The following is an 11,989-nucleotide window of genomic DNA, read 5'->3' on the forward strand; positions in this document are numbered from 1 at the left end:
CTGCTGTCTTGTGGAGCTGGATATAATTGCAACTTTAAACTGACAGATCACACCTGATTGTCGGTCACAGTGTCTGTAAAACTGTACCCTCCTATAAGCATCAGGTGAGATCTTCTGCTGATGTACATTCTTATCAACACTTGATAATGAAAGAATTTTAGAAATGTTGCCAATGTGACAAACATGTAATGACTCTTCTCTGTGATCTCAGGTAGTATGCATTCAGTGAACTACGGCACTGAACATCTTTTGAAAAAATGCTATTGGCCTCTGCTGGTTTCTCATCTAAATATATTCCATTTCTAGATGCTGCATTTTTCATATTTATTTATTTATCAGATTTATAGTCATAAAATTTGGATGAGGTGAGGTTTAAGTGAATAGAGTGCAATGCTTAAATAGTGCACATAACAAGTACAGCTTAGCCATTAGTCATTCTCATAATATTGATCAATAGTCTAGATTTATAAATTGACAATTTGATTGGTTTTCATATCATATACTTCTATAATAATTTTATCTGCATCTGTTGAGTTAACCAAATTTTCCCTTTTAGCACATTAATGTGATGAATTTTAATAATAAATTATCTAATGTGAAATTAGCTTAAATTTCGGGGATAAATATAATTTGGTCATGAAATTTTCTTAGGTCAAATTGTATCTGTTTGTTAATATTTACTTAGGCTTATGTAAGACCAATAGGGTCTGTCATCTTCTATGAGGAAATATTATTAACAACTGATTGTTCAATATATGTAATTAAGATTATATAGAGCCTTCCCCGCGAGCAGACGAGGTAGCACCTCTGTCTTTTCCCCTTTTCCCCTTTCTTTTCTTTTCTTTTCCCTCCCTTCCACCATTTCCCCTGGGAGGCGCTTCCCCCGGGAGGGGCAGAGCTGGTCTTATGCCCCCGCCTCTCTCCCTGGCCCCCGCCGCTCTATGGCGAGAGGGAGCCCCCTCCTCACCCAGGCACCTGCGGCGGCTGTTGGAGGAGCAGGACTGGTGGTGGCTTCAAGTCCGGGGTGGTCTTGGAAACTAATTCGCTGACCGACCCTCTGGCCACAGCCGTGCATCCAGCTTAAGCGCCAGCTACCGCGCCCCCAAACCCCCAGCACTCCACTTCCCGGGTTCCTTCTCTTCTCCCTCAGTCGGCTTGTCCTTGTCCTGTGCGCCGCTGCTGCACGCCCAGGAAAATGAGGTGGTAATGGGCCCGCGGATGGCCCCGCTGTCACCACTGTGCGGCCTACAGCTGTGCCTGGAAGGAGGAGGAGGAAGAAGAGGAGGAGAAAGTAGCTACATCAAGCTGGGTGGCAGGCAGATCCAAAGGAGATCATGACGTTTCCAGGATCTTTGGAAAACCAGAGATTGTCTTTCATATTGGAAAAGGCAATCTCTAGGGAAGCCCAGATGTGGAAGGTGAATGTGCCGAAAATACCTGCAAATCAGAATGTTTCCCCATCCCAGAGAGATGAAGTAATTAAATGGCTGGCCAAACTCAAGTAGCAATTCAACCTTTACCCAGAAATGTTTGCTCTTGCTATCAGTCTCTTGGACAGAGTTTTAGCTACTGTAAAGGCCCAACCAAAATACTTGAGTTGTATTGCAATCAGCTGTTTTTTCCTAGCTGCCAAGACTATTGAAGAGGATGAGAAAATTCCAGTACTAAAGGTATTAGCAAGAGACAGTTTCTGTGGGTGTTCCTCATCTGAAATTTGGAAAATGGAGAGAATTATTCTGGGTAAGTTGAATTGGATCTTCACACAGCCACACCATTGAATTTTCTCCACATTTTCCATGCCATTGCCATGCCAACTAGGCCTCAGATACTTTTCAGTTTGCCCAAATTGAGCCCATCTCAACATTTGGTGGTCCTTACCAAGCAACTACTTCACTGTATGGCCTGTAACCAACTTCAGCAATTCAAAGGATCCATGCTTGCTCTGGCTGTGGTTAGTTTGGAAATGGAGAAACTCATTCCTGATTGACTTCCTCTTACAATTGAACTGCTTCAGAAATCACAGATAGGTAACTTCCAGTTGATCCACACTCGGGAGCTTGTGGCACATCAACTTTCTACTCTGCAGTCTTCCCTGCCTCTAAATTCCATCCCCTCAAGCACACCCTGGTGGCCTGTGACAAAGGAGCATTCAGATTACATCCCTCCTCTGTCTCAGGTCCAGATTTCTCCATGGACAACAGCAAACCAGAAGTGCCAGTCAGAGGTACAGCAGCCTATTACCATCATCTCCCAGCTGCCAGTGGGTGCAAGCATACCTCTACTAAGCGCAAAGTAGAGGAAATGGAAGTGGATGATTTCTATGATGAAATCAAACGGCTCTATAATGAAGACAGTGCTTTAGAAAATGTGGTTTCTGTGTGTGGCACCAATTTATCAAGACAAGAGGGACATGCTTCCCCTTGCCCACCTTTGCAGCCTGTTTCTGTCATGTACTTACCTTCCACTGCTAAACTAAGGTTGACTACTCTGGGAATGAGAATATGCAAAACAGGAAAGTCTGTAGAGGGGTACCTTATTCAGCTGATTTGAAGTGAGCCAGGAAAAATTTTTTTAAAACTTCATTTACTTTTACAACTAATTAACATTCATTGATTAAAGACCTACAAATTCAAAAGATCCAAAATATTATTTAAAATAAAAAAAAACCTTTGTAGTATACCAGTTCACTCTATTCTCTGCCAAAATGTAGTTTGCCCAATGTCAAAAATTACACAAAATTTTAATGTTTGAAAAAAAGCTCTAAAACTCAGAGCTAGCAAACCTTGTTCCTTTTGTCATGTTTTAAATCCTTTTGCATCTGCTTGCTTCTCCAGTCTTAATGCATTTTGTGCATGTTCATCTCTGTCTCATGACTGAATAGGTAACCTCTGAAATCTATTTTAGCAGTTTAATTTATATGGTGACCATGTTCAACTCATGATTCAAATTCCAATTAGTATGAAAAGGGTACTTTAGAATTGTCCCATATGCATCAGAAGTGGTAGTAGGAAAATGTTCTCATGTGACCACATTGATTTTTGCGTTGGCCTTACTACAATTTTTAGTTTAAAAGAATAAAATAACTTCTTTTTTGTTTAAAGTGAGACTTAAAATGGCATATAATTAAGACAGATTTCTTGAAAGCATTTTTTACAGTTGTGTAAAAGAATTCATGATAAAGTTAATACATCCAGGTACTCACCAAAGAAAGATGTATGTAACCTATAATTGGATTTTTGTAACTGATCTGTTTTGACTCATTTACAATCAGTAGGAGATACTGTCTAGATATTGGGCAGCTCTATGATTTGAGTCTTATAATATGTAATGACTGAATTTAGTACCTAGTTTTATGCTAAGCTATTTATTGATAAAAGTTATTCTCCCTTCCCCCACCCTAGTCTACCTATATTTTTTTTAACTTCTAAATTTTGAGCTCCCTTCACAATCTGAAGAAGGTATTGCAGCCAGAACCATGTACCAATGAAAAAGCCTCTGGTAGCAATAAAAAGTTGTCCTTAAAAATTATATAGTTTTTATTTATCTTTTCAGTTTTTTACTTTTATAAATCATGAGATCATTGAAGTTTTCTTTAACTCTTTAGAAATTTTTGGAAATGTATATATATACATATGTGTGTGTATATATATGTGTGTGTTTAGATGTATATATATATACATACATAAATATATGTATATGAATACATAATTAATGTATATATAATATATAGGCACATATGTAAATGTATGCATGCACATTTATGCATAAGCATACACATGATACGTTTATATTCTCAACTATGTGTGTATATATAAACACATAAAATAAATTTTCTATCTTTCCTGTATTTTAAAATTTATTAAGGTTTTATTTTTTTTGTTCTCTTTTTAATTTTGATTAATTGTACACAAACGGGGTACAACTATAGTTCCTCTGGTTGTACATGAAGTAGAGTCACACCATTTGTGTAATCATACATGTTCATAGGGTAATGATGTTTGCCTAATTCTGTTATTTTTCCTTCCCCCCACCCCTCCTACCCCTCTTTTCCCTCTATATAATCCTTCCTTCCTCCATTCTTGCCTCCTCCCACTCCTTGTTATGTATCATCATCCACTTATCAGAGAGATCATTTGGACTTTGGTTTTTTGGGATTGGCTTATTTCACTTAGCATGATATCCTCCAACTGCATCCATTTATGTGCAAATGCCATAATTTTATTCTTTTTATGGCTGAGTAATATTCCATTGTGTATATATACCACAGTTTCTTTATCCACTCATCTACTGAAGGAAATCTAGGTTGGTTCCACAATTCAGCTATTGTGAAATGATCAGCTATGAACATTGATGTGACTGTGTCACTGTAATATGCTGATTTTAAGTCCTTTGGGTATAGGCCAAGGAGTGGAATAGCTGAGTTAAATGGTGGTTCCATTCCAAGTTTTCTAAGGAATCTCCACACCACTTACCAGAGTGGCTGCGCTAATTTGCAACCCCACCAGCAATGTATGAGCGTACCTTTTTCCTCACATCCTCACCAAAACCTATTGTTGCTTGTATTCTTGAAAATAGACATTCTAATTGGGGTGAGATGAAATCTTAGGGTATTTTTGATTTGTGTTTCTCTTATTACTACAGACATTGAACAATTTTTCATGTATCTATTGATTGCTTGTAGATATTCTTCTGCGAAGTGTATGCACATTTCCTTAGCCCTTTTACTGATTTGGTAATTTGTATTCTTGGTGTAGAGTTTTTTGAGTTCTTTATTAATAACCTCCAATACTCATGAACTCTGTGATTTTAATCACCACTGCATCTATAGTTCCTGATTCTTTCTCAATTCTAATTTTTAATTACTAATATATTAATTGTGCTGCCTCTCTTTTTCTTTGAATAATCTCACCAAAAGCTTGTCCTAATTTTCAACTTTTTCAGAATATAGATATATGTTTTGGTGAATTTTTAAGTAATTCAGTTTTATTCCCATTTTCATTTCCATCATTTATCTCTTTAGTTATATCATAACTTTTCTATTTCGAAGCGTAGTTTGTTAATTCTCTCTACATAGTTTTTAATTATAATCACTCAAATTTTCATATTTACTACTGAGAACTCTTTGGAAACATTCCACAAGAACACTTTCTTGTATTTAAATTTTAAATGTTTTTCACTTTTATGATATCATCTTATTTAATATCCATTTTGAAACGTGTGTGCTGTGCTGTTTTCAGTGACGATACCCAGAGTGGTTGAGTTAGGCTAGCCTGCATTTCAGTTCTAACCCTGCCACTCCTCAGTTACAAAATACTTTGGGCACAGTCTGTTTCTTAGTTTAGGCCTCAGTTTTATTATCCACACAATGGAGTCATCGTGAGTTCTCAAAAGTGCCTAAACGGTGTTTGGAGCAGCCTCTGGCATACAGTAAGATACATGTGATCCTGGCATGTTCTAAGTTGTGTTCAGTTTAATTGTGCAGCCCAGAGACATCCACATCACACTTGGTCTTTCATATTGTGATACTGATTCCTTTATTGTTCAGTGGAACCTGATCAGTTTTTATGACTTCCACAAGTGCCCACAATGATCTAACCTCTCTTTGTGCCCAAAGACCAGTATGATTCCCTTGTACATTTAGGTCATTTAAATCCAGGAACCAGTTTTCCAGGCATTAGTGGAACTATTCACCCCATCAGTTTCCAGCACATGGAGAGTGCATCCTGCCCCTAAATTTCTTATCACCACATTTGACTAGAGATCTGTTTCTTCATTCTGACATCAACTGACCCAAGCATTTTTCATGTTTATTATATTCAGGCATGCAAGTATGCAAGATCTAGTGTACTGGGATGGGCTTCTGTGAATGTGGCAATATAACTAGCCATGGCCCCAGAGACCTACCCTTCCCTGTCGAGTCCCTGGACATGTAAGTAACAACTATTCCATTGGCTAAGAAATGTTACACATCTTTTCTGCACAGTATTATACAGCAGCCATTGTGTGTTGATTTGATACAAAGTATAGAGAGAATGTTATTGTTGTCCATATACATATCAACTTTGGACTTCATATGGAAGAAAGGAAAGGAGGGAGGGAAGTAGGAAAATGGCAGACTCAAAGGAAGAAGAAAGATAATTGAAGAAAATTATTCTGCTCTGGAACTGCATATGGTCTTAATTTTCATTAAAGAAACTAATTTTACATGGCAGATAAGGAAAATTTAGAACCTTGAAAATGGCTTATCTGAGTGACTTAATTAGTAATTCAGTTTGGTTTTGCTGCTATAACAAAATACCTGAGAGTGGACAATTAAAAAAATAACAGAAATGAATTTCTCACAACTCTGGAGGCTGAAATAGTAGAGATCAAGGCAGCAGCAGATTCAATGTCTGCCAATGGCTGCTCTCTGCTTTCAAGATGTGCCCACTTGTTGCATCCCCTGAAAGGGAGGAATTCTGTGTCCTCACATAGGAGAAGGGATAGGAGGGCAGAAAGGGGTGACCAGCCTCTGAGTCCTTTTATAAGAACACCTATTCCCATTCATGAGAGCTCTGCCTTCTCCCAAAGGTCGTGCCTTTCATATCACTGCACTAGAGATTAAATTTCAACATGAACTTAAACGTTACAAGTCAGGACTTGCAATTGCTCATATAGCTATGGGTCCACTGAGATCAGCAGAAATGATAATAGCTAGCACCCAGTGATTACTATTCCTCTCACTCCCAGTACTGAATACTGGAAAATATCCTTTGTTTATATTCAAGACATTCTTGAGAGGCCAGTGCTGGTATCTCCAGTTTATGGATGAGAAGACAGAGGCACCAAGAAGTAATTTAAATTAATTTAGAGTAAGTCATTTCCCCATAGTTGCCCGGGTAGTGACAGAATCAGAGTTTGAAAAAGTCCAAAAAGTTGAGCTCCACAGTTTATGGTTCACCTGTCCCTCCCAGGTTTTATAGCTGAGAAATGGTCAAAGTCAGTGTTGAAGCCCACATAGGTTTCCTCTGGAGTATGCACTTAACCACAAACCTGAATTACTAACAAAAATCTATAAAACACCCCTTGATTTAGGCAGTAGTTGAATTGGATAACTTCACACAATTTTAAACATTTTATATGGGCTAGAATACTAGAAAAATTTAAAAACAATACTAGTAGTCACCAATTTATTGGCACTTGCTGGTGTCCAAGAATTTTGCTAAGACCTTAAATTCTCTAAGCCTCCTTTTCCTCACATATAAATTGGAAATAGAGTATAATTTCCAATGAGATGAACTTTTCCTTTTTGGGGGGTGTACTGGGTATTAAACTGAAGGGTGCTTAACCACTGAGCAACATTCCCACCCCATTTTTCAGATTTTTTCTTTTCTTTTTCTTTTTCTTTTTCTTTTTTTTTTAAGTAAGTCTTACTAAATTTCTGAGATGTCTTTTTTGTTTGTTTTTAAAGAAAAATAAGTTGATGCACCTTATTTTATTCATTTATTTACATGCAGTACTGAGTGCTGAGAATCCAACCCAGTGCCTCACACTGGTCAAGTACCCTACCACTGAGCCACAACCGTCTTTGAACTTGCAATCCTCTAGCATCTGCCTCCCAGATCGCTGGAATTACAGGTATGTGACACCACACCTGGTGAGATGAACATTTTACAAAGACAAAAAAGCTAAAGTAATTTTATACAATAAAATAATGGGTGGAAAAGGAGGGCTAGTATCCAAATCAAGTTGTCAAATTCCAGTCCCATTGTAATAATTACTGTAGTGCATTTTCTAGTGGAGTCACTTAATAATATAAGAAATTGAAGAGTTTTTTCCTTAGTACATATACACTGTAAGTCCTTGGATTAGAATTAGGTCTAACCTTGGAGACTCCAATGACCATGCTTTTTTTCCATTACACCAGAGACTCTCAGGACTAAAAATGATTTTGTGTTTTATTTATTTATTTATTTATTTGGTGCACAGCAGAAAATAGAAATGAGGCAAAAAGTATTGACCAGAAAATTTTCAGCATTGGAATCATAGGATGGACAGAAAATATAATGGTGAAATGGTTATGATGTTGAGACTGGAGGCCAGGATCTTAATAATTTGACCTTACATGTATTGAAAGTGCTAGACAGTGCTAGAGATCCCCCAAATTCATACATTGAAATACCAATTCCAACAGTTATGGAATATAAGGTAGAAATTTTGGAGAGGTGATTAGGTCATGAAGGCTTCCCCAATGGAGGGATTTGATAGCCTTATAAAAGAGACCCCAGAGAATCAGATTGCTTCTTTTACCATGTGAAAACACAGGGAGATGGTGTTATGTATGTACCAGGGAGTTGGATGTAGGGCAGGACCAACATGGCTGTAGTTAGGCTCACTCACTGAGGTTTGCAGTGTGCTATATTTTTAGTATGAAGTCAGGGTCATAAACACCCTGGTTCAGCATAAGTACTCAAGGTCACAAACATTCCCTTGTGAGCATATGCCCACTATGCAACCTGTTGGCAATGGGCCTTCTTTGTCTGACCTGCACTTGATAAAGGCCTAGGGAAAAGACTCAGGATGAAATGGGGCTGTAGCAAGATACGGGGAGCTTCTGCCATTTCTGAATGAGGCATGTCTATTATCACAACTGTGTCTTGCATCTTCTTCCACTTGCCAGGATTCCAAATCTATTTCTCATTGGTCTGAGCTTCCACCCAACACTGGCCCTCAACAGATTCAAAATCTGTGAGAGTTTTGATCTTGGACTTCAACACCTCTATTTATCTGAGAATAAGACAGTTAGTAGTCTATAAGACAGTCAGTGCATGGCATTTTTGCTGAGGAGGTCTGAACGCACCAAGACAGGGAGCCCATAAACTCCCACCTCCAGATACTCGAGCCCTTGTACATTCTCTTCTTCCTGCATGGCCTGTACCGCCTGTTTGTAATAAACAGGACCTAATGGAAGTGAGAGAGAGAACTTCCATGGTTGGACTGTAAAGACTGACGCACAGCTTGACAGCCCTCACTGTCATGACTGTCCTTCTGTTTCTCACTCGCTCTTCCTGACAAGGTGTATTTTATACTGTGAAATGCTCTGTGATGGGGGAGAGGTAGCAAGAGGCTAATGAACAATCACAGAACAACCACTTGTGAGGGTTTGGAAGTGGTCCCCTCCCCTACTTGCAACTTCAGCTGAGATTGCATCCTCCAGCAACACCTTGATCACAAATGTACCAAAGGCCCTCTGACAAATGGCCAGCAAGCTACTCCTACATCCCAGTCCCATACAATGGGAGAATATTAATTGTGCTGTTTGAAACCATTATATTTGGAGTTAGTTTGTGATGCAACCATAGTTAAGACATTGATCAAATATGGACCCAGTCATGACTGAGGTCTTTGTCCTACCTACCTCAGGTTTTCCAAGTTCTACTGAGGAAACAGAAGACTGTCCAATGCTAGAATTTTTGTTGCTTAATGGCAAGGTATTGAATCTCAAAATTCATCAGTATCCACAGCAAGAACTATCACTAATGGGCAACACGTGACTTGTGCCTTTTGGCACCAGGCTCTATTGAGGAACCAGGCTCTGGCCTCATCAGTCTCACTAGGTGATATTCTCTGATTTTCCAGTATCAACTGTTCATCAACCATTGCTTCTTATTGCTTACCCAAGGCAAGCTTTAGCTCAAGCTTCTCTGGATTATCCAACCAACTCAGGTCCATGATTCATCTGGCAGGCATCATCCTAATAGTGTTTTAACCACACTGAATTTTGCACATGGATGCATATTTGTCGGCCCATCTGAGAAAGTTTCTTACTGGGACAAGTGGGATTATTACCCCAGATCCTCCCTCTAATACCAGCCAGTCCTCCATGAGTTCCCTTGACTTTTCCTGAGGTATCCCAAGATTCATGTGCCTAAGGCAGGAATTTTCTCCCAAACTCTAGAAGGATATACTTGGGTTTTGGAGTTCAGAATTTTGTGATTCTTCCCATTACACACAGTCTTCCTAAGGTTTGTGGAGGTATTTACATGCTCAAGCTAATAAAACCTGAAAATGTCAAAGCCTCACTCTCCAGTTTAGTCCTGGGCTATTATCTTATATATCAGTTTTAGATTTCCAATTTCTTAATCCAATTTATAATCACATGCTAATGTAACTTGCAGTGAGTTTTCTTGACAGGTTTAATTTAAAATAAGCAACACAGATTTTAAATAATATATATTACTTATTATTATCACTAATATATATTATTTATTCAATTTTTTATTACTCAGTGTCACTCTGCAGAGATTGTCTATGCATAAAGTCTCATAATCATCTCCTTTCTACAAAGCAAGGGACAGACTGAGAATGGTTTTGACTTGCTTCAGAGCATGTGGCTAATTCAAGATGAAACCAAGTTTTAATTCTGACCTTCAGTCATTATTCCTATGTCCCCAGTCTATCAAAAAGGAAGAACATACCCTTGTGCATACTTAGCAGTATTCCAAAGCTCACTCTGAATTATTTTCCTCCCAACCCTTTTTTTTTCTAGATTTTATTAGAGGAAGTCTTTCTGTGAACAATTGGTTCTTCCTTCTAATACTCCCCATGTAATTCCTATTGATTGAAAAATTCCCATCCAACTGCAAAATTAGCAGTTATTTGCAGTTTCTTAAGGACAGGAACCATCTTAAACATCTTTGAACTTCTAGTAGTACCTGGCACATGACCTCTTGCTCAAGGTCACAAGGGCACTTAGTTTCTAGGCTGTTTTTATAAGCCCTAGCCTCAGTTATTTGCTGCCAGCCTGATGGCATAGCAATTCTTCATTATTAATAAACCAGAGATGTGAGTAGGTAAAGTGGTGATCCAATATTTTGGGAAAAGAAAACTATAACCCACACACTTTCAAATGCATCATGCCATCCATCCTTCTACCAGAGTTTGGTTACCAAGTTATGGTCACATGAGGAGAAGACAAGGAATAAATGAGGGGAACCAATTATTCATTTAGTAACTCACTGAGAATCAAGAACTCCAGATTTTGGGGGAAAAAACTCTTCTAATGATACCCTGTAAAATCCCTGTCATGTTTTTAACCCTGGCCAGAGTTGAGGCTCAACAATGTTAGAGCATGGGCTAAAAGTTTCACAGATACCAAGTGTCAAACTCAGAATTGCCCACAAATTTGAGACTGCAAAAATCTATACCTTTTTCCACAATTTCATGCTTTTATCCAAAATGAAGCTTAAAATTGATCATTTATTCATGTGATTCATGAGTACATTTGAGTAAAAAGATCTACCATAACTGAGTCAAAAATAAACAGTAAAAATAAACCCAGGGTGAGTTTATTTGACTCACATTACAGGATGAGTCACCATGAAAGATAAAGGCAAAGGCAGAAAGGGAAACTGACCCAGGCCTCTTATTCACCTGTGGCCTCAGGGTCTGGTCCCTGGTGGAATTCCCCTTTGGAGTGGAGATTTTCACAAGTTGTCCAACCACAAGGAGGAAACCTGTCTCCAAAGACTTTCTTTCTTTCTTTTTTATTTTTTTGGAAGCTCTTGTTACATGGTTCAGTTATTTCAAGTTTGCTGATGGCTTTGGGACCAGAATAGGATATTCTGAAAGACACAGTGAAATCCATTACTAACCAGGACATACAGCAGACAGTGAAATTGAATGTGCCTCAGGGTTTGAATGTCACCTTCAACCCTCCTGTTCTTGATCAGAGTTTGGAGGAGAGATGCTTTTCTTTTACTGAGACTTGTATATAGTCCCCTTTTTTGGGGAATAAATACACACTAAATAGAATACATTATCTTGATTTGGGGGTCACCTCGTACAGGTGATCCAACATTTTTTGCCTTAAAGCCTATCCTGAGAAGTAGGATCAGTGATGGGAAGTCAGAAGCTGTTCTGGGCACTAATGAGCCAGTATCTGCATAGCACATGGTACTGAGTTGGGACTTAATCAATGATGCTCCTTTGAGTCTTTGTATGATCTTAT

General features: G+C 38.5%; 1 pseudogene; it reads left to right on the top strand.

Moving 5' to 3' along the window:
• Positions 1–1,279: 1,279 nt before the first annotated feature.
• LOC124974615 (cyclin-I-like) lies at positions 1,280–2,027 on the top strand (annotated as a pseudogene).
• The last annotated feature ends 9,962 nt before the right edge of the window (positions 2,028–11,989 follow it).

The sequence above is a fragment of the Sciurus carolinensis genome, unplaced genomic scaffold (genome assembly GCF_902686445.1).
Source record: "Sciurus carolinensis unplaced genomic scaffold, mSciCar1.2, whole genome shotgun sequence".
Classification (NCBI taxonomy): domain Eukaryota; kingdom Metazoa; phylum Chordata; class Mammalia; order Rodentia; family Sciuridae; genus Sciurus; species Sciurus carolinensis.